Genomic DNA, 23,839 nt, shown 5'->3' with positions numbered 1-23,839 from the left:
AGCCTATCTAAGCATGACTGCTGCCTGGAAGTGAGTGCAAACCTGGCAGGAATCACACCTGGGCCTGACAAGAGAGCCCAGGGTAGGGATGGCAGTGCTATTGTCAGCATTATCCATCAGTGTTAGAAGAATCCATCTTCACATGCATAAAAGGTCCCAAGATTGTTACCAGTTCAGACCTGGTGAGATCAAGGGAAACTCCCCAGTCCCTAACCAGAGGGCCCTTATTTAGCTCTAGTAAGTGGGAAGATTGAAATCGATGTAATTTAAACTTCTCCTTCCCAGAGGAGCTGAGCATCACAGGCTGCCAAAAGTGGCCCTGCCCTTGCTGTGTCAAGTAAAGGAGTGACACAAGTTCTTCCCCGCCCCTATTTCTCCAGTTGGTTTTTTAAAGCTTGGAATCATTCAGGTTTAATCTGTAAAACCACGATTTGTTTCTAGAAGGTGAAAGTTTTACTGTCTTAATGTAGACTTGCTGTCTTAACATAAATGCTGAAATGTCTGGAAATGTGCTTATATCTTAGCACACTTTAAGTCCCTGTGATTGTTGCACCCTTTCCTGGGTCTGGTCTTGTGCTTTGTTGAATCTTCTGTCCATGATCCTGTGGTTCAATAGGTATCTTCTAGTTTTGTTTTTGTTGTTGTTGTTGTTGTTTGTTTGAGAGATAAATCCCAGAATACTGGACAGGGGATGCAAGTGGGCAGAGGATTGGAAATCAGGAGTAAAATATAGCTACTCCTGAGAAAGAAATTTTTTTACAGTAACAGGAATGTTTAATAGACAGGCAAAATACCTACAAAATATGCAAATCTGTATTTACCTCAGAATTCTACAGGGACTAGATCCGTAGTGTTGGCAATTATGACTTAGCTCAGAAGGAAACACCCCCCCATCATACTTATAAACATCGATGTAGCTTAGAGCTTTATGTAAAAATGTTTTTCTCCTATTTCTTTTAAGAATTATTTGTTTAACTTGCTTTTATTATCCTAGATTATGTGATTTGAGAAGAAAGCATTAATTCTCTTATCAGCTTTGTTTCCTTTTCAGTTGTTCAGAAAATTGAGCTACACTAGTAGTTTACGAAATAAGAGGCATTAAATAGAGAGCTCATTGCTGATATGATTGAGTCACTTCTGAACCACAGCTACCCAGGCAAAGGGGATTGATGGCTTAGCTTTTATGTGGCAAGTGAATTGGAATAGCATGACAAGGACAGAATCAGGCACCTTTGCAGCCACCATCCATCCCGCCTTCTCCCAGGTAGTGCCTTTGAATCATCTAAATGTTTGAGAAACAAGATGCCTTAAATCTATATTCTGTGCCACTTGTTCAGTATGGGTTTGATGAAAATTGCTCCTTGAGTAATGATTTTGAAAGGTTCCAAGTATTTTTTATAGGTATTAAAACAGGTGTATTCGTAGCTCTGTCATTCATTTGCTTGTGTGTCCATTCCTTCATTCAGCAACTATTTGCTCGGTAAAGTACCAAATCCTGGCAGACTCGGGCACTCTGACTCTTAACTATATTGTCTATGTTGTTACTTTAGAATAATGCCAAATATAACCTTATTATAACAACCAGTCTGGTGCCCTTGACATGCACTGTTAATCTGTGATTATTTTCCAATGAGCTCGCTGATAAATTCGATGCTGGAAACATATGTAGGCCCACTAAGTGAAGGGATATTTCTGTCACATTTGTCATTGACTCATTCAGCATATTCTACTGAACACCTACGGTGAAGTACCAGACCCTTTCCCTTTGACTTGCTGGATGATTTTTGAAGCTCGTCTAAACATCACTGTTTTTTGCTTATGTATGTTTTACTCAGATACTTAACATCCTCCATCTGATCATCGCCTTCCCATCACTTGCACCGATTGCATTTTATCTTCTCCATCCTGTTCCTACTTCCCTTCCAACCCAGCATAGAGCCCACAATTAGCTATTTCAATAAAGCATTCTCTATCAACTCTTACCCCTGTCCTTTCCTCCTCTACTGCTTTGGCTTTGATAACTCACCACTCCATCTTTGATCAAGTCCACTCCTCTTCCCAAGCTAATCATTATTGCTGGTGATACTCTCAAAACCATACTGCCACCTCAAGTCTGCATTCTGAACTCAACTTAGCAGGTACTCGTGGGTTCATCAATCCCATGTTTGTGATATTACATTTCTCTCATTCAACACATTGACCATCCTAGAACTTGACCACTACATTCGGGCCTCTGCTGTGTCTTCATTTGATCTCACAGTTGATTTAATTCCTTTATACCATAAAGATGATGGTTGTGTGAATTATTAAACTCACCTGCTCTAAAGTCAGAATTTTTAGCATTTTTTTCTCTCTAGTCATCTCTTTAGTCTGCAAGAGGGAAGAAATCTCAGTTTACTGCTCAGTGGCCATGTTGCAAGCAGTCTCATTGCTCATAATAGACTCTGTATCCTTCCATTTCTCGTGACCCCCCCCATTCAGTCATTCATTCAGCTAACTTTTGCTGAGTGAATGCTAAATATCCAGTTACTCTTAGCTTTCAGTGAAGCAATGATGGGATACTCTTGGCCAAGTATGAGGAGGTATTTGGTCATTACCCTATTGAAATGTACTAGATTTTGCCCAACATAAAAATTAAGTACATCTTAAGTATCTGGGATAAAATATTTCTTTTCTAAGGTAGCATTTGAGCTGGGATTCAGCACATTCATAGGAGTTTATGGATCAAAGTGGTAGAAAGGGGCATTTAAGACGGAGATAGTAACATAGCTATAGATATGAAAGAGCAGAGTATACTTAGAAAACAGCAGGAGGCCAGAGTAGCGCCAGGTTAGTGGAGATGGACAGCAGGAGAGAAGTCTGGGAAATTATTTAAGGGCCATTGTTCCAAAGAAATTAAAGATTGTCTTCTGAGAACAGGGGGGCTTTGGGAAGTTTGTGGACAAGGAGGTAAGTAGATTAGGTTGTTTGCGTTTTGAATGATGTTTTTGATAGTAGCAGAAGGTTCTTTGAGTATTGAGTGACAATGAGGGCTGGATGGCCATGGGAACAATAAAAAGAAGGGGGACACATTTGACAGAAAGTTAAGTCTATGGATTACCAAGTCTTCATGATCAGTTGAGTGCCAAAGGAGACAGAAATGACATTTTACTGATCAGCAACAGTAGCACATTTGAGGGAAGTGTTCACTTTTGGATATTGCCTTTTGGGGGGTTTGTTGGAATTTGAGTGGCAGAAATAACTTGTAAAAGAGAGTAGTTTGTGGACATCTAATCTAGAATCATCACTGAATAGGTGGGGGCAAACATATATACAGGACAAGGGAGCTGTAAGCAACGCTAGCACTGAATGGATGGATAGAAGTGAATCTTTTAACAAAAGACCAAATAGGTGAAGGGTTAATCAGGTGAATTTCTTGGTGTGTACTGGAACCACCTGCATCTGTCTCCCCTGGCCCTTGGGGTGGACATGCTGTCTCCAGGGTTCTACCCCAGCCTTCTACCATGAGTCTGCTTCAAGTATTTGACTGGAATTGACTTCATAGTTTAGTAACTGCCTAAAAAATTGAGAATCCAGTGTGCAGAGAGTTGCAAATAGGAGATAACAACATGGTGACAGCACCCTTTCAAAACTCTTAAGTGACCAGGCAGGGGGAGGAAGTTGAGGGTGGACACTTGAGGCGTGCAAGAGTACACTTGCTGAGGCCCAGAGTCCCTTGAATGCATTTATAGGCTAAAATGAGGAGCCAGTAGAGAGCGGGGGGTTGGTGTTGGAGGGATAATAACTAATGGGGGAGTCTGGGTTTCAGACTAAAGCTAGAAGGCAAACAAGCTCCTATTCTCAGAAGAAAGGAGGAATAGGCAGAAGGATGAAGATATTTGATTTCAGGTGGGGGAATTCCCTATTGCCTTCTCCGTTATCTTATCACACCCAACCTCTCTAAACCACTTGAAACCACCAACCACCCCTTCCTTCTTGAAACTCCCTTCTAACTTTGATGTCACTCTCTAGGGCTCGACCCCTGACTGCACCTCCACAGTGTAAGGGACAGAAATTGGAGGAATTTGGCGTTCAAATGTTTGTCCCCTAGCTCTTTGTATGTGTTTGTATGTGTGTTGATAATTCAGTGTTTTCTTCTAAAGCATGAAGGTTAATATGTTCCCCATACGGGGGTTGATATGTACTTGGGAGGACTGGAACATAGTACTCAGTAAAAGACACTCTTCCTGTTTCCTAAATATAGGATTTGACTGTGCTTTGTTCTGAGGACCCCTTTCCTCCCTTCTCAGTCTTACCCATGACTTTTGAACTGTTACCTCTGGACTGATGGATCTTTGCTAATTCTTTCCCTTCTGCTTCTCCTGGTTCTGAGTACAACCTCTTCTCCTCCCTTGGCTATTCTTTCAAAAGCATCATTCTAGTCCTGATCACCTGAGCTGAAAATCCAAAAGACTTCATTGATGCCATCTTGGCTCTTATAATCAGATCCCAAGTCATCGACTCTAGCTGCACATTTTCTCATTCATTCATCTGACATTGAAATATTTACCAGGATGCCCACTACCCTGTTAGGTGCAAGACATGATCTTGCTCATAAAATTAGGATGGAGTAATATGATTGGCCTGCAAGAGTTTAGTGTAAAACTTGATGAGACCCTATGGGAGAATGCTTATCCCAGTCTTGGTGGTAGGATGGTCTGTAAAATTTCTGCTCGAGCTGAGTCTTAAGGTTCAGTGGGAATTAGCTTCATAAAGATTCATGGCAGAAGCACAGAAGTAGAGGAAATGTGTGTGGAAGGACAGAGACATTAGATTCAGTTGATGAGTTTAGCTACTCTGTATATATGGGGTGGGGGGGCAGTGCAAGAATAGGAGCCAGCCCCTACGCTGGTACAGCAAGATCATGGAGGAATCTGTCCTAGCCTAGCCTAATGCTGTGCAACAGAAATAAAATGAGCCCCATAAGGAATTTTAAAAAGTTTTTTAAGTGAAAAGAACCAAGTGTAAATTATAATATTTTATTTAATCCAATTTATCCTAACTATCATTGCACATGTAATCAATATTAAAAATTTATGAAAGACACATTTTACATTATTTTCTTTCATCTCAATCTGGATATTAAAATTTCATCAGAAATACTTGATCTGTATTTAAATTTCATAAAACTTACGGTTGGAAAAGTAGATTCATATACCCAAGTTGTTCAATTCATACTTAAAAGTTTTCCAATAACTGAACCAAGTATCAGTTTTTAAATTTAAATCTAAACTAATTTGCATTAAAATTGCACATATATTACAAATTCAGTTCTGTACTCACTCTAGTCACATTTTAAGTGCTCAGTACCATCATATTGAGCACTTAATCATATATTAATATATCGGACAAAGCAGGCCTGCAGGTTTGGGGCTTCACACTTGAGGTAGTGGGGAGCCATTGAAGTAAGGGAGGTGATGTGAGCAAAGAAGTGCTGTCTTGTGGTCAGGTTAGGAGGTACACTGATTCACAGTACGAGATGGGGCCTGCCCTGACACAGGGCCTGGCAAAGCTGATACTACGTACATGGAAGTAGAGTGGGTGGAAGTCGGACATTTAGGATTTGAAAATGTGATTTGAAATGTGACCCGTGCATCCCCTTAAAATTGGATTTGGGGCTGGCTTGATTTAGATGGAGAAAGATATCGATGTTTTCAATTTGAGACAAAGTTGAGGTTCTTTAGGATATCAAAGAAGAAACATCCAGAAATTTGTAGGCATCTGGGTCTGTAGCTCCAGAGAGTTTTTTTGGTTCCTGAAAATGATTCAGGAATCACCAGATAGGCAGAGATGAAGTGCAGCCATGGGAAGGAGACATGGTCTAAGGAAATGATGCATTACAGCAAGGATAGGCAAACTAAAAAATCATGTGGGCCATATCTAGCTGCCACTTGTTTTGGGAATAAAATTTTATTCAATGCAGCCACGCCCATATGTTTAGATGTTTAATTTGCCTGCATTGCTCCTTTCAAGGAGCTTCCACTCCAAGTTGGGACCCAGATCTTGTGACCTACAAAGTCAAAAATATTTGCCATCTAGCCCTTCTCAAGAAAAGGTTGCCAACACCAGCTTTAGAATTTGCAGGCGATGAGGATGGAATTCTAGGCAAGATGAGACATTTAAGAATGAGAGAGAAAGGGAAGCTCATTACAAAGAATGAGAAGGAGCCACCTCTGTAGGCAGAGAGCCATGTGTGAGAAGGCAGAGAGAAGAGATTTTTTTTCCCTAGAGAGATTCAATATGAATGACAGTGTCGTGTGTTGTTAAGAGGTCAAGTAAGGTAAAAATTGAAAAGCATCAATTGAATCTAGCAACTCCAAGCTCATTAGTAATTGTGGTAGGAATATTTTCAGCAGAGGTGGGGCAGAAGCCAGCTTGCAGTGGGCTGAGGAACTGGTGGGAGGGAGGAAGTGAAGACAATGGAGACAATGAAGTATAGTTCTTTGGATAAGTTGGCAATAAAAGGAAGTAGAGAGCTGAAGGGAGTCAAAAGAGACACTTGAGGTTGGGAAGATTATTTTCGGATTGGCATGCATCCTTGACAGAGGAAGAAAGAGCTTGGAAATAAGAGTGGGAGAGGATGACACTGAGGGAACAGATCCTCCATCAACAAGTGGGAGTGAGGTCCAGCTCTCTTTTCATGCCCACCTGTACAGCCTCTGCTTAGAAACAAAGCTTCTAATTGGCCCCCAAGCTCCTTGTTTTAGCTGGGTACTTCTATGAGACTGTTCTTCCTGAAAAGCTCCTCTTATACCAACTCTTCCCTGCTCCCTGCTTAAATAAGGTTCCAGCTCCTGTCTTTATAGCCAAACGTAGCTACTTCCATTTCAGGCACCTTTCCTCTATTTGCTTGCATACACACCCTGCATAAGCCCACCTCAACTCTCTTCATGCCTACTGAACCTCTTGAAACATAGTGCTCCATTCAAATGTCAGGGTGTCACCTAAGTCTTGCGTAACCTGACCCATAATAGGTGCTCAGTTCGGTAGTATTTATGAAATAGAAATGCAAGCAAAAATCTCAACTCATTAAAATTTTAAGGCACAACTACCTCACACCATACACAAAAATCAACTCAAAATGGATTAAAGAACTAGACATAAGACCTGAAACCATAAAATACATAGAAGGAAATATAGGCGAAACACTACGGGATTTGCACATCAAAGACATCTTTACAGACACATCACCCAAAGCAGTGATAGTGAAGAGAAAGATAAACAGCTGGGACTACATCAAATTAAAGAGCTTCTGCACAGCAAAAGAGACAATAACAAAAACAAAGAGAAACCCCACCAACTGGGAGAACATTTTTGCACCCAACACTAATGATAAAGGACTGATCACAAAAATCTGCAAAGAGCTGATGAGACTCAGCAACAACAAAGAAAATAATCCAGTCAAAAAATGGGCAGAAGAGCTAAAAAGAAACTTCTCTGAAGAGGAAATGCAAATGGCCAACAGACATATGAAAAAATGTTCAACATCACTTGTAATCAGGGAAATGCAAATCAAAACTACCATGAGATACCATCTCACACCAGTGAGAATGGCACATATTAAAAAACTAGCAACAACAAATGTTGGCGAGGATGTGGAGAAAAAGGAACTCTTGTGCACTGTTGGTGGGAGTGCAAACTGGTCCAACCACTATGGAGAGCTGTGTGGAGATTTCTGGACCTACTAAACATAGAGCTTCCATATGATCCAGCAATTCCACTCCTAGGTATTTACCCAAAGGACACAGAAACATCCATTCCAAAGAGCACCTGCACTCCTATGTTTATAGCAGCACTGTTTACAATAGCTAAGCTTTGGAAACAACCCAAATGCCCAAAAATAGATGACTGGATCAAGAAGATGTGGTACATATATACCATGGAATATTACTCAGCATTCAAAAAAGATAAACACATGCAATTTGCAGCAACATGGATGGCACTGGAAGGGATCATGCTCAGCGAAATAAGCCAGAAAGAAAAAGAAAAATACCGGATGGTCTCACTCATAGCAGGAATCTAGAAAACTTAAATAAGGGACCAGGAAAATGAATATAAGAAAGTGAAAATCAAAATCAACAAAAAAACTATGAACCAGAGACACTTTTTGGGTGGGGGGGGCGGGAGGGGAAGGATTGGGGTCAGAATGGGGCGTTTGCAATTGTATGGGGGAATATAAAAATAAAATTTAATATTTAAAAAAAAAAAAAATTTTAAGGCACATTATAAATTTTTTATAGAACAAGAACTAGGACTCATTGCTTTGATCCTATAATAAAAACAGTACAAATTCATATAGAACAGTTTTCCCAGCCATGTCACTATTGACAAGAATGATCAGATGTTTTTTTTTGTGGGGACAATCCTGTGTGTTGGAGGGTGTTTAGCAGCATCTCTGACCTCCCAGGAGCAATTTATACTCTAGTTGTGACAACCAACAATATCTCCAGATATTGTCAAATGTCTCTTGAGTTGGGGAGTGAGTGGTTAAATGTCCCACCACCCCCACCCCATGAGAAGTCACTGCGATAGAAGTGTAGTGTTCAGTGTTGGACACATTTTACCCCCCCACCCCCAATGTTTTTCTTCTCTTCCAGATGTATCCTTTACTTTCATACTTTGAAATTTTAGGTTGAACCTAAGGGAAATGATCTTAAAGGTGTATCTTATTTCAGTTCATAATAAATGAACTACCCAGTCTGGGCTACTAACAAGCTGCTAATGATGGTCCTAGTTCCATCAAGTAATAAATGCATCCACTCATAAAAATCCAAATAGATGCTTTGCTGTGTGAGCTGATGATTGTGTCAATCAACTACTACATGAGTCCAATTGTTTGGAGTAACCAAAAACTTGTACAAGCATGGAGAGCCATTGCATCACATTGAACATTTTTCATGTTTACAGATTAAGGGAATTAGGCAAAGGGAAGACATGGTCGACGTTGTTTTAAGCAAACAGTGGTGAACATACCCAGTGGCAAAGTAAGGAAAGTTTCCCATTCAGTGTAATAGACTCAAGACTCCAGTCACCCTGTTACTGGGGTGGGCAGCCTCAGGGTGGAGATTTGGTCCTGGCACTCTGACTTTTGTTCAGTCTGGGTTTTGCACTGTATAGACACGTGCTGAATGCACTAATAATTAATCACTTGTGTCTACCATATGTGATCCAGGTTGCTAATCCTATCTGCAATACTAGCATGCACTTTCTTGACTTCAGCAAACTGCATCTACAAGGGAGTAATGCTGCTGAAATGCCAATAAAAGCTTTTTATTTAGTTATCTAGGCTTTAAAATGATAATCAAAAGACTGCTTAGAACAAGGCTGGTTTGCAGGGTTACCCTCTGCCCTTCTCTGCATTTTTCCTTTTAACTACAACTTGGTAAACAAGAGCTAATTCTTAACAATAACGCAGAAACTTAATGTCATTCTCTAGGCTGTCATTAGAAGGAATATTGACTTTATTGATGTTATATTCCTTGTATGGCCTAGAGAAAGCAAGGAAACGTTTTTAAAAATAATTTAACTGAGAATACAACAGTCCCATTTCAGACTCATTTTATGATGGGGAGAAGAGTATTCACCACTTGGGAATTTTTTAGTGGCTTCTCTAAGGTCTGGGTTTTATGGGCTACTAATAATCACTGTGATTTATTGAGCACCTACTACATACAAGGCACTTTACATATATTAGCTTTGTGTGTGCTCAGAACACTGTGCATTTTTCATAATAGCACTTATCACAGTTCTAAACTTTACTTATTATATGACTAATTGATTAATGTGTCTTCCCCATTAGACAATCACCTCAATGTTGATGAATCTGTATCGATTTTTATTTCCCATTGTTGCTCCAACACTTAGTAGAGGGCCTAGCACATACTAGGTCCAAAGTAAATATTGCTTAGAAGGATGAGTGAACCCAGATACAGAATGTTGTGAGTTCAGAGAGCGGGAACTAGAAAGATGGACAGTAGAAGGGTAGTGTTTGACACATTTTCCCCCCCACCCCCAACATTTTTCTAATCTTCCAGATGTATCCTTTACTTTTATACTTTGAAATTTTAGGTTGAACCTAAGGGAAATGATCTTAAAGGTGTATCTTATTTCAGTTGGTAATAAATGAGCCACCCACTCTGGTTAGACTTGCTGAAAAGTTATACTTGACAAAGTGGGCAAAATCAAGCATGCCTGGTCCAGTGGCTGCTCCCTTCCATACACCTGCCTTCTCAAACTTTAACATGATGGAGAGATCTTTACTGCATGCATATTCTTCTTCAGTAGGTCTGAGATGGGCCTGAGAATTTGCATTTCTAACAAGCTCCCAGTGACACCTCAGACAGTATACTTCAAATGACCCATGGCTTATGAGCTAGGTTCTGCATTACATTTGTAATGTAGAAAGTGATAATTTTCTTATCTGTCGGAGGCATTTGAGCGTCTATTTGGAAAGCCCTTGCCAGGAGACAGAGGTGCTATACCTCTATTGATCCCCTGAGGAAAGTCCACAAGGATTTGCTCTTGGATCAAAATATGCTGACCCCTTCCATCAGTTGGTTATTCATGGCCTATGACCTTTGACTTACCTTAATTCAGGTTTGGCTGATGGTCCTGGTTCCTGTAGTCTCCATGATAAGTTTTATACTCAGTACCAGGTGTTATTGTTGCTCTAAATATGTGCAGTACCCCACCCCTTACATTTACCATGGGAATGCCAAGAAGTAGCAACCCCTTTCAAAGGTTTCTTTGATATGTAGTTGATGAATGAGTCCTGTTGAAAGTTCGGATTTCAGATAGTCCTTCCTAGTGCTCAGGGTGTGAAGGGGGGCTGCTCTCAAGCACCCCCAGTTGGTACACTCTGTCTACTCTGGACACCTCAAGATCTGCCTTACTTGTTGGCATGTCTGTGATAGTCTCTTCCTAAATATACTCCCTGGCTGAACACTTCCTCCTAGCTCTTGAGAAATAGGTACAGACTTGACTAAAGTGTTTGTTAGGGAGATTAGGGAGGGAGTCCAAGGTCTTGGTGCTTATCTTAACCATTTGACACCACATATGGAACACATCTCTGTGAAAAGGGGCACTTCAATCAGAGCTGTGATTGCTTGTCATGGAGCAGTCTGACCCACTCCCAATGCTATTTTGTCACTAGCCTCTGTCAGTTTCACAGCTTCTAAATTCCATTCTTGCTGTCTGTGGGATGATACCTAGGTTCTTGATTTCGGGTTGACCAGTGACCAGTTCTCTATTTTTCTCAGCCATTCCCACTCCACCTAGTCATAATCTTTGGGCCTGATTGGAGTCTACTTTTCTGCATTTTGGTGTGTTTGCAAGATATGACAATTTGTATATGTTGTGTTCTTCCACTGGGTGGAAGTAAAACTTTAAGGGGTACCTTAAAAAGATTTCTGTTAGTTCTGCATTTTGAAAAACTTTCAAATACTATTTTATACAATTTAGTTGTGCTAACTAGTGATGAAGGGTGGTTTAATGAGATGAGGACTTACAAGTTAAAGACGTCATTATACTATCAAAATCATTGAAAGTAAATAGGCAGATACCCGTAATTTGTTGTGAAGTCACGTTTTGAAGAACCTTGCTTTGGTTTTCCTCAAGTGGTCAGACAAGGCACAGGAATTACAGATGATGAATGAGAATTTTCACTAATGGATATAAATTCCACTGATGGACTGTTCTTAAAGCATATGATGTTTTCACATCATTTCTATCTTTTTACATTAGGTTTTCTCCATCTCATTTTTAATTTTTCATTTGTTTAGGAGTGTTGTATTGATTTTAAACTAGGTAAACTGTATGCACATGCCTTTGGTTTAATCAACTTTCCAAAGGTAGTGATTAACGTGTACAGATGTGGGAAGCCACAAATACAAAAGGCAGCTTGCATCTCACTTTCCTTTTATGCATGTATAAAAGAGAAAGACTTTTTCTTTTATATATATATATATATATATAATTATATTCTTTGTATCCACATATATACTTTTATGTATATATAAGTATAAAGCATTCCCATTTTGTAATACCTTAGCATCATGACCATTGTTCCCATAAAAGTACTGTATTTTGTGAAGTGATACAATCTCTGAGGCATTTCTCATTATGTAGACACCATGTCTTTAAATTATAGCAATTTCTTCAGATTTTAAGGCAAAATGAGCCTCTTAGAAGTGTGATTAATAGCAGGGAATGAGGCTAATGCCGGGTCATCAGTGGCACTCCATTACAAAAAAGGTTGGACTAATAAAAGCATCCATCTTTTTGGTCAATAAAGCATTTGAATGATATAATTTTTATCATTTAGTAGTTCCTTGGTACTGAATACACCCTGAGCTCGCATTGAAGAAAGGCAGCTTTACTTACAAGGTTGATTCACTTGATCTTTGATGGAGTAAGAAAGGCAGACATGGTAGAAAGGCTTATGTTGGACCTACCAGTTTGACTTTTGTCTTCTAAAAGCATAATACGCATGGCCCAGCAGCTCCATTCAGTTTGAGGGCAAGAATAGAGAGTCTAATCAGTTGATATTTCTCTGGCAGCGTAAGTGTACACAGTGGGCCCTCTCTAAGTGCTATGTGAATTATATTGTTAGGATATCCATGCTCAGGAGTCAAGGACATGGCCTGGTTCTCATGTGGGTCTGCTCTAGCTTATTCTCCAATACATAACCTTTGTATTGCTCACTGGTGTGTGGGAAGAGGATTTTTTAAGTTGTTCATAAATCATTCACCAATTCTCATTATTGTGATTTGCTATTGAAGCAATTCATTTCAGTGTGTTTAATCCTCCTGATTAAGGATGAGTACCTAGGAGAAAGTCTCCATTTGGTACTAGTATGTCTTTAATCTCTCTCTTCCAGTTGTAAGCTCATTATTTAACAAAGCGAGAACATGGCTCCCACTATGAGCTTTTGTGAACTGTAGGATCTAGCTGGAGTTTAATAACATTGGTCCGGTTGTATTCCATTTATTTTAAAGTCTTTCTCTTCTATAATGGGATACATACTGGTTTTCCATTTGACAAAGTGATATAAAGTCTCCTCTGAAATAGATTTATGTGTTTGTCAAAAGTGAATAAATTTTAAAATAGCATTGGTGGAGGTGTAGATGGTGATGGCAAAAGTAATGAAGGCAGAAGTAGAAGAGAATCCTTGGGGCTTGGAAACTGTCCATTCAGATGAGATGAACACACTCAGCATCTCAGATTTTTTAAGCTTTGTATCTCCAAGAAGAATTGTGGAAAGAATAAATGAGTTCTTCCTGACACCGGGTCTCCCTAAGGCTTTCTCAGGACTAATTTCAGTTTTTTAAATGGTTTCTCAGACAGGTTATATAAAAGATTCCTTAATTAATGGACTGTCTCATTTCTTTATTTAGTAAATAAAACTTTTAACATTTGGGCTTTGTTGACAGCAAAATAAATAAACTGGGTGTATGCACTCCAACCTAAGGGAAGATCAGGCAGGCTTACCACCACAACTGGGGTGGAGGAAATAGTGCTTTATTTATCCTATTTTTGGTAAGGAGTCAGTGAAATCATCTGGACTACAGGAGCCTGTCCCTTGTTGGGTAATAATATGTTCCCAAGTTTAACGTGGCTTTAAAATCTCCAGGCCTTTATCAAGGGAAATGCTTAGAACTCCTTGGGTTACCATCTAGCACTGTAAAACTCTTTGGTTACCAGTAGTCTAGTTGACCTCAGGCTTTGGGAAAAGAAAGTAAAAATGGAGGTGAGGATTGCTGGAAGAGACTAGAGGTGGGGGTAGTGGGTAATCAGCATTTTCCAATGAAATGGGGGAAAAGGATGGCAGGTCCTGGCATGCTGCTTTTATTTCTTCATTTTTTTTTCCCACTTGGGTTTCACTGGGATATGGTATAACTCACTTCACTTTCCTTTGTCTCCTAGTCATCTCAGCCACACACATGGAGTAGTGAGCGTGGAATTTGAGAACGTTCCGTTCCCGAAGCGTTTGAAGAAGAGTCTGTTAGTTGTTCCAGCAGACAGGCTTGCATCATCATTAAGAGTTGAGCAAGGCTGGGTTTCCTTCTCTAGGGCAGTGGAACAGCTCCAGCCCCATAGGGCTTTCTAGTGCAGAAAAGGGAGAATTCTCCATGTCCGTTTCCTGTGTCCAGAAGGTAGTAATAGGTCCATGAGCCTAAGAAAGTGTTCCCTACTAAGGCACTGAGCACTCAGTGCAGGTTTCTTCCCTGAATTCTTGTTGAGGACTTGAGGGCTATGTTGGTTTGGGGAAAGGAGATTTTAAGCAGAAAGGGGCTTAGGAAACAAACCACAGCACAAAAACAAAACCATATTCTCTTTACTTTGTAACCTTAGGGTTGCAGAATAGAAAAGCAGAAGATGGGAACAAGAGCAGACAGAGAAAGTTAAGTTTATAGTGGGACTGGGAGTGGGGATGGACAGTGGGCAGGGAAACCACTAAAGTGTTATGTTTTTCAGACAGAGATAGAAATTGCAATAATCTGATCGTTACTAATGTAATTACCAGAATCCTCTGAGGTATATCTTTATTTTTTTTTTTTATTTCATTTCCTCATTTTCAAATTTTGCTTTTGCTATCCAGCAGATACCAAAAGATTTAGCTGTACTTTGCACTGACATAATATAGAATTTAAAAAAATTAATTAACTGATTATAAGTGTAAGATACAGACAAATTATCAAACTGTTTTCCAGTGTGTTTGCTTATTAAACTTTAAGTAATGGAGGGATATTATTCACAAGTATCAAAATGTAGCAGTTTAATCATTTTGAGGTATCTATAAGATAGGTTCAGACTAATGCTTTAATTACAAATTATATGCCTAAATATAGTGTCTTCGATAAGGCATTATAACTTTCTTATAATAGCAGGTAAGCTGTTTTACATGTTAATACACTTGGAGCTAATTTTTGAAAATGAAACAGTTCTTCCCCATAATTTCATTAGTGAATATTTTGAGCTTGTTACTCACTCTTGATTTTGAAGACCTGCATCTCCCTTGATATAGTGACAAAATGAAGTCCTGAGTGGTTATATGTAACATCAACTCATCAAAATTTATTTATATAATCTTTTTTAAGGGTAAAATCATAGCCTACTATAGTTTGATTTTTCAGGGTGGTTAAGAATTCTACAAGTCTTTTGCTGGTGGACTCACTGGGCTTAAGGGTATCTTGGAACAAGAAACTTGGGGAGAAAGGAACCTCAGGATTTTCTTCATAGATAAAATGTTCAAGATCCAGATCTGTGTTTGACCCATATATTTCATTGATAAGATGAGCCCTGGAAATGAATACATAGTTACTCAAGCACGAAAACATTACAGTCTTTGAAAGCTGTTACTAAATTCAACCGTTAGTAGTTTAAACCAGGCAGATGATTTATTTTTATCTACAAGTTAGGAAGTAAAGGGTATTGACTGAGCTCTATTTGCCTCATTTGGGAGTGACCTCTTTTTTTTTTTTTTTTTTTTTAATAGGAGGCCATGTCATTTTATTTCTAAGTAATACAACCAGTAAAGAGTTAACAGGATTTCACTTGATTCACTCTGGCTTATATTGGAGGTTGGTAACAGCAAATTGTTGTTTATAAGCAAACATGGCATTGTGCAAACAAGCAGGCCTGGTCTCCAACTGGTTTGATTTCATGGTGGTCAGCAGCTGATCTATGTAACATACAACCTTTCTGCCTCTCTAAATGTCAGAAGAATGACTGTTTGTTTATCTTGCCTTCTTTGCAGCTGTTTACTCTGTAATGCATTTACCTCGACCTTGATTCCCAAAGAATGGCCCCTTTTTCCTCCCCGGTTCTGTTTACGTTAGTTCTGCCCCTGGTGTCACCTATGAAATCTGTTGATTATTCCACCTGGTTAATGTTAAATTGCTCTTGTAAGATGATGTGTTTGTTCATAAACACAAATGCTGGGCCCCTTGTTTACTGTACCCATGGCAGCAATCGTTATTAAACAAATATTGCTTTGTTTGCGGGTGTGAGCAGCAGTTTATCCTGCAAGGTCTGTTTTAAAAACACACACACACTAAAAAAAAAAAAAAATTAAATGCTAGAATTTTGATAAAGAAAGAAAAAGGGGAACTTGTCCCTGGAATGTGGTTGAAACAGACTTAGGTTTGCTTTTCTTATCTTTTGCTTGGATGAAGGGGCTGGAGAGATTAGCAAGTTGTTTGGTTTTTCTAAGAGATTTCCTTAGTGTAATGATATCTATGCAGTTGTTTGCTTTTTTCAGAAGGGAGAGAGCTCTCTCCTGAAAGGCCACTAGCTCAGCAATAGAACATCAGATAGTTAGAAAACTTTGTGCAACAAACAAGGACTTAGAAGGTCTAAGAGAAAAAGTCTAGTGCTATGAACAAGGCAGTTTGCTTCGAAAGGTACAATCCTGGGATTTTGTGTGATTGTGTATGTGTTGTGTGTTTTCATGTGGGTCCCATGTGATCCTGTTTGATGCATGTACTCTGTCAAGTTTGAAAAGGAAGAGTAACTTTGGTGCGTTCTGAATGAATCCTCTGACATAAACAAAGATATTTTAACTGGGAGGCAACTATATAATTAATATTTATTGTATATTTTATAAGGCCTGACCTTTCTCATGTTTTGCAAATAGCAGAGGAAACTGAATTCACACTACCTTTGTTTTTTTAATTTTTGGATTATTGTTTGTTGCTGTTTCTGAATTTGCTTTGTGCTTCAATACTAAGCAGGACCTGTTAGTATTTGCTATGAGTTACAAGGATAGGAACAGATTAGGTGAGGGTGGAGGCTGAGGGGTGGTTTTTTAATACCAGAAAAAGCCTGCTGATCTGTCAGAGCAACTTGCAGAAGGGCAAACGCATATATGCTTATTGGAGTTTCTGAAGGATAAAATTAAATAACTGTCTGTTTCATACAATGGAGAAATGCAGGCAACAGAGCTCTGGTGGCCTGTTCTCACGAGTGGCCGTGACGCTGTGAGCGTATTGTTCTCTTTGGACTGGAGGCAAAGCACAAGAGACGTCAAGTGTGTAGTCGAAAGTGCTTTCTTTAATTGATGTTAGGAACTCAGCCCAGTGTATATATTAAATTATATGAAAAGTGGAGATGGGAAATAAATTCTGAACTGGTTACTGGTCACTTTATTTGCTATGAGTTCAGCGGTTTGAATGTTCAGATGAGTCAAGTTCTGCAGGCTTTGTTACTTTTCAAACTTAAAACCTATTTTATTCCATAAAAATGTATTGTAATTAAGTTCCCCAGAACACCTGACACCTCTCATACCCTAGGCTTCAGAGGCTTCCTTGTGGAAAGCAAAAAGCCTAGCACTGGACAGGCAAAGCTCCTTTCGGTCTGTTTGATTATTCCAGCTCGTCTGAGCCACTGTGCCAGGGAAGGGGGCTGTGTTCCCCTCTGCAGTTCTGTTCCCTGGAGTGGTTTCTTTGTTTACTCACAGCTGCTGTGATGACAACACTTAAACTCTTACGTGCTGACTGGGAGAGAAGGAAAACTGGACCAACAGTAGCTGACAGTTTAAAAATATAAATTAGATATGGATAACTTGGGTTGGGAGGGGGTGATCTCAGTGCTCACTGATGCCTTACAAAGATCACAGTGACCAAGAACCTTTGACTAAGACAGTGTTGATTGCGACAGCTACAGTTTCTCTGACCAGCATTGCTGCCTTGCTACTGGAATTCAGAAATCTCTTTTCCTTAGAAATATGAAGGTTCTGATCTACCTACTGAAAACCTGGTGAGGAAGAGAAACCATATTTTCATTCCGAATATTATTTTAGTATCACTCTACTCCTCTAATGCTTCTTTGAGTTACAAATTACAGGAAAAATGATACATCCTGGTCTTTACCATTTCCAGTCCCTCTGAACTGACCTTCTGTATGTTGAGTGTCCATCCTGTAGAGTTTTTCATTGGTTGATTAAATTTTTAACAACTGGGACAATCCTACTTGAGTTAGGACTGAAAATGATTTACTGATTTAAGTTATTTTCTGAGACCCAGAACTTTAAAACTGTTAGTCATTCCAAAAGTACAGGAAGTAGAGTATTTTAAAATTAGGAACATAAAAGGTGGTGGTTAACACACTGCCTTGATCTCATTTGATTGAAAAGTTGGACTTGGATTCTTCTGTCATGTATTCATTTAGTTAAAAATGCAGCAATTATGTATTAAATTCCTATTAAGGCATGTCTTAAAGTTAAGTTTGAGATAAAGGATTAAAAATAATGTTTTATTAAACAAATGGAGGTGGAGGGGGGTAGGAAATCATTTTTATCTGAATTCCTTTCTTCCATTTAACTGATAAATATAAAGTACTTCTGGTTCAATTGATAAATACAAGCTAGTTCCTATTTCTTTTTCTCCCTTCCTTTGAATATAAAGGAAAGAAACTACTTAATTATTAACAATGAACATAATGTTCCTCCCTGACTCCTCGCTAGCTGAGGATTCCTTGTATCACTGAGTTCCCAAGTGGCAGGTCCCCTGAACTCAGACTCCCAACACACGCAAACACACTGACTGTCTGAGCCGCTCCCCAAGGTGGCCTTGCCTGTATCCATTTCTTGTAAGCACCAAACCTTGTGTTTCCTGCATTCCTGAGGCAGGGGAGGTGAGTCCTTCCTTTAAGGCACCTATGCCAGTGCTTTCTTGGAGGGTGCTTCCGGGGCAGATCTGTTTTTCCTCCTCTGAGAGGCTAGCCTATCATAGCACTTTTAGCCTCCACTGACTTGTGGCCCAGGAAGATTCCAGTTGATCTCTGTGTGCCTAAATAAGTGGCTACTTTTTTTTTTTAACCTGCTTTTGACAATGTCATTGCTTCTGAACTTTTTCTTCCTAAATGCTACATGAAATTCCAGATTTTTAAACATAGATCTAGACATCTGCAGTGCACACTAAAGTTGATAATCCATAAATCATTTTTAACAACAGGTAATATGCATAATTTATGGTGTTACAGTGCTATCTTTTTGATATTTATGATGGATAATGCTCAGTTTTTGCCCTCATATTACTGCTTTAAATTATACCACAAGAAAATTAATGAGAAAGTAGATTTATGGGTTTCATTTGTTTGTCAATTCGGAAATTAATTGGGTGTTAATTTTAGCCTTCCCTCATCAGACCAGGACTTCAGTATGTGTGCATTACTTTGCATTCATTGTAGCTTACCTTCATTTACTGTGGGTCACTAGCTTTGCATACATTAAAATAGCCCTCCGGCTCATTCCCTTGATTACTTTTTGAACTGCCATGCATTAGAAAATTTACGCCTTTCTGTTATAATTATGAAAATTTGGTATCGGAAGATGGTGCCTTCATGGGGCACATACCAACTTCTCTTCCTAAACTTGGCTCTGGGATGGTCTTTTCATGAATGGGATCCCTGCCAGTGCGGACAGTAGACAGAGGGTCTGAAGATGGGTTCACAATTTGTGGAAGTAATCTCAGATGAGAAATAAGTGGCTACTGTTTTTCTTGTTTTATTTTTTTTTCCTGCTTTCTTTTCTTTAAGAGTATGCGGTGAAACTCCCACTTGTAGACCATGAATCAGCATCTCGAGGCCATTTGCCTCTATCATGTCCTTTCCTCACGTGCTTCCTTAAACCTTAAGTTTCCCTGTAGTCCCCTCCAGCAGCCTATCGTCTCCTCACTGCCACCTGCTCCAGTAGCCGTGCAATGCAGTGTGAGCCGTTGCTCCAGCCCTCCACGAAAGGATCTCACTCTCTTTCTGTATTTTATTCTATTTTTTTTCCGGTGGTCTATAGATTAAGTCTCAGAGCTATCTGTATTTTATTTTTTTTTTGAAGATTTATTTATTTATGCATACAAGAAGTGGGGTACAGGCCAGAGGTGTAGGGGGTGAGAGGATTCACCAGAGACAGAGTGGGGAGCAGAACAGGCAGACTGACTGAAATACACTACTGAGGGGAGCAGCGGGCGAGTCAGGAGAGGTCTGCTACGCCATGTGGGTGGCTCCCTGGCTGGGGATCGAACTTGTGCTGCAGTGGCTGAGGACAGCTTCATAGGTTGCATCTTAACCCCTTATGCCACCAGGGAGGCCCCTTTCTGGATTTTAAATGAGAGTAACACCCACTAGAAAGGAGCTGGTTTTAGTATCCCAGGCCATCCCACTATTTGCCTCCTGGGGGGACCCCCTGAGCTATAGCTTGCTCCTTAAAATGCCTTTGTGTGTATTGTGTTGTCAGATAAACCTTTTGCAAGTTAAATGTCCCTTTACCTGATGAGATCTAGAGGTGGAAGTGTTTTTCTTCACTTTCCCTGAACAGCAATGAACATGATTGTTAAGAATTTTGAATCTTCGTGATGTAGCATGAGGATTTTAAATAGTTTTAATTTTAAGCTAGCACTAATATGACTCCCATCCTCTTTTCTTGTTCAGTGTATAAACTTTTCATGGAGTAGAGAGCCATGTGATCAATATTTCAGAAATACAAAAATTCATAGTATGTCTCCACTCTGAGAATTCCCCCCACACTCCACTTCTCTCCTCCCTTTTCTCCTCTCTCCTTCCCTCCCTCCCTCCCTCTTTTCCTTTTTTCCAAGAACTTCTGTTGTTCTCTCCTGAATTGCATGCCATTTTCCCTCTCTCTCTGCACATGGATGAACAATGAGAAAGAGGAGTTTTCCTTTTTTGGGGGGAGGGGGGCTGTGTAATCACTCTAATCATTTGCCTAAAAGTGATTTCACCATTAACTTTTCTTCTCTTCTCCCCATAGAAGTAGAAATATATTTTACAAAACGATGTTTAGTTTAATTTACACATCCTTTCATGAACAGACCAAGTTCTTTAAGGGCATTTATTCTGCTTCATATAAATAATTGATCAGCCAAGTTAATTTACTTCTGCCTGACTTGGTCAACCTTAATTAACTGCCCTGGAATCAAGACTGAACTTTTTGTTAGCTTAAAATCTTTCACAAGCATGATAGCAAGGGTTTTATTTTCCCTAAATTTTCAGCATCAACACTGTAACCAAGGAAATAATCATAATAATAAAGCATTGCTTTAATTTACTATAAATACATTGGCCTGGACATTATGAATTTTCCAGAATACTTCCAGAGAGCAGCTCTGTTGGCATCGACAATAAATAAGCATGCTAAACGCAGTCCTTATCCTTTTCTACAAGTCCCTCTAGCACAAAAATCAATCTTTTGAAATCAGTAGCTCAGTAATGTTTCCAAGCAAGATGAAAAGTAGGCCATTTTGACTTTCTTTAGCTTTCTGACACCCACAAGATTGTGGCAACAGTCTTTGTAGGGTTGTATTGAGTGGATCATATGTGATTTAAACAGGCCTGGTCACTGGGAGGAGAGAGAAAGAGGGAAGTTTGGCTTTGTTTCTGGAAAAGGGACTTGTTCCTGGTCACGGGGTGAGCTGCCCTCTAGGTGCCACGCCTTCACATTGAGGCTCTTGGAATGATTGTGCATCCTTTCTCATTCTCAATTTTTCTTGAAGCAAAGCACTTCATTGGTTATAGGGACTCCTGGGGGTAAAGCAGAGGTTATACAAACTGAGTGCCAAAGACAAGGTCCCCATAAGAAAAGAGGGTTTGGCGTTGTATGTTAAAGAATGCAGAGGGCTCTTGAATATAGTAACTTGCTTTTGTTTCAGGTGGCACTAAAATTATAAATCTCAATAGAAAATGACAAATACAGTTGCTTGTCTAAGAATGCTAGCACTTTACATGTTAGATGCTTTTCTTTGTCCACTGACCACCCTCCTTAGTATCTTTTCTAGAACTTAGTTTTCATTGTCTTACTAATTCTCCACCTAGGCTAGGGTTTTGCAAATTGAATATCCTCTGTCATTTATTGAATGGACAATTTCACTTCTGAAATGGAGAATGATGGCTGCATCTATCTATCAGCCTGCTGAGCTCTAGTTTTCTTATCTGTAAAGTGGGGATGATATTACTTGCCCTTTTTTCTCCCTCATGGGTTTGTTATAAGTTTGAAAAGTACATCACAGGGCTTTGCAGTTTGTTAAGTGTGATACAGATATAAAGGCTTCTTAAATGGCTTAGAACATAGAAAGAGAATTTGCCAGCCCAGATATTGTTAGAAATGTTCTTAGACATCGACACTCCAAATTTTTCACATGTGCTTTTCAAAAAGCTGTTTTCTCCTGATTGGTGTGGGAGATTATGGGAAATTTTAAATCTTCCAACCTACATACTACTGTTAGCACTTGACTAATTAAGGACATCCTCAGACCAAAATAATCCTTTATGCAATTTTGGTCACAAAGCCTGTACTCTCACAAACCTGATTCGTAAGCCAAGCTGTTTGGCTTGATGCCTGCAGAAGTTGTACTGGAGGACTTGGCAGGCCGCTTTGCAACTGTGTGCAGCAAAACCTCATCAAATTGTGGACTGAAGATGGTTCTTTTTCCACCCGCCAGGATGGTGTTAACCCAGGAAAATGGAAGCAGGGTCAGTCTCCTAGACACTGTTTTCACGTTTGGGACCTCAGGGATCACATGATTTGAACACAGCATTATTATATCTGTAGCTCTGCTCTGGGAGAACAGGTTATCTGGCTAAATCTGCCCCATTTTAAGGGCAGGTATAGAATTTATCTATTGGCAGTGTTTTTGAGAGTCTGGTCAGTCTGCCATGGACAGGCTTTTCAGAAGATTTAAAAAAAAAGTTATTTTTGCTTTTTCCTTAGGTATGCTTGTAACATACTCTAATAATTAAGTTGATTTCCCAGCTAACTACTCTAAGACAACCATTGTCTTCTTGAAATACCTAAATACTGTCTTTTCCTTAGCATCTACATAAAAGAAAGTGAAACATTGTGGGGGAAATACCTAGGTTTTCACAAATTGATTTTTCCCCCCTTTGGTAATGAACAAGGTACTTGCATTACCTGCTTTTTAGAGAAAGGTTTAGTTGTTTATTTTTGATAGACTTTTCTGCTCTGCAAGGCTATGAAACAATTTTTAATTTTATTTTTTTAAATTTTCTTAAAGATTTACTTATTTATGCATATAAGAACTGGGATACAGGCCAGAGGTGTGGGGGTGGGGGTGGTAAAAGGATTCACCAGAGACAGAGTGGGGAGCAGAACAGGCAGATCGACCAAAATACACTGCTGAGGGGAGCAGCGGGCAAGACAGGAGAGGTCTGCTGTGGCATGTGGGTAGCTCCCTGGCCAGGGATCGAAGTTGTGCGACAGTAGCTGTGGATAGCTTCATAGTGCTGCGACTTAACCCTTTGTGCCACCAGTGAGGCCCAAAACAATTTTTAAAGGAATATAATTATCAGAACGTCTGATTGAAGACACAAGAGTGAATCAGCTGTTGCTTCTGATTTGGTTTCCCACCTGTTAAGAAAAAAATGCCATTCTTAATCCACTTCAGAACTGGATTAACTTTAAAATAAATATGTTTTCTGGTTTTATGTCTTTGTGTTCAAGTTGGATCATAAAAAGAATCAAGAAAAATGAGAATTTCTCTGCTCTTAACACTTCTATTTGATATTTGTGCAAGCCTATAGAAAAGATACTCAGCTAATTCTATAAGAGGGCAATCTCCTGTAAGGATGTCCAGAATGTTTAAATTTTCCTATTGTCACATATTTCACTGGTGAGGGAGACATCTGTATTACTGGTTGTCCATACATCTTTCCATGATTCAAATAAATTTGTGTTAAGGGTTTTCTGCTCTTTTATCTGGGATTGGTATTTCATGTTAAAGTATTAATTATTCAGGAATTTGTCAGCTTTGATGTTGGAATTGGCAACATCCTT

At 39.4% G+C, this 23,839-nt stretch overlaps 1 protein-coding gene across 2 annotated transcripts in view; it reads left to right on the top strand.

The window, feature by feature from the left end:
- The window catches only part of LOC129145845 (forkhead box protein P1-like), a 45,733-nt gene that overhangs the window by 16,274 nt on the left and 5,620 nt on the right, over positions 1-23,839 (top strand). The window contains exon 1 of one of the 2 annotated variants that reach the window (XM_054695490.1): positions 16,178-16,442. The exons of the other annotated variant lie outside the window; for it this stretch is intronic. The gene's annotated coding sequence lies outside the window, so the exon portion shown is untranslated. Of the gene's footprint in view, positions 1-16,177; positions 16,443-23,839 lie in introns of those variants that run through there. 2 annotated transcript variants of the gene reach the window in all.

The sequence above is a fragment of the Talpa occidentalis genome, unplaced genomic scaffold (assembly GCF_014898055.3).
Source record: "Talpa occidentalis isolate TD23 unplaced genomic scaffold, MPIMG_talOcc4v2.1 talOcc4.10, whole genome shotgun sequence".
Classification (NCBI taxonomy): Eukaryota; Metazoa; Chordata; class Mammalia; order Eulipotyphla; family Talpidae; genus Talpa; species Talpa occidentalis.
This window is presented reverse-complemented; position numbering and strand designations above follow the sequence as displayed.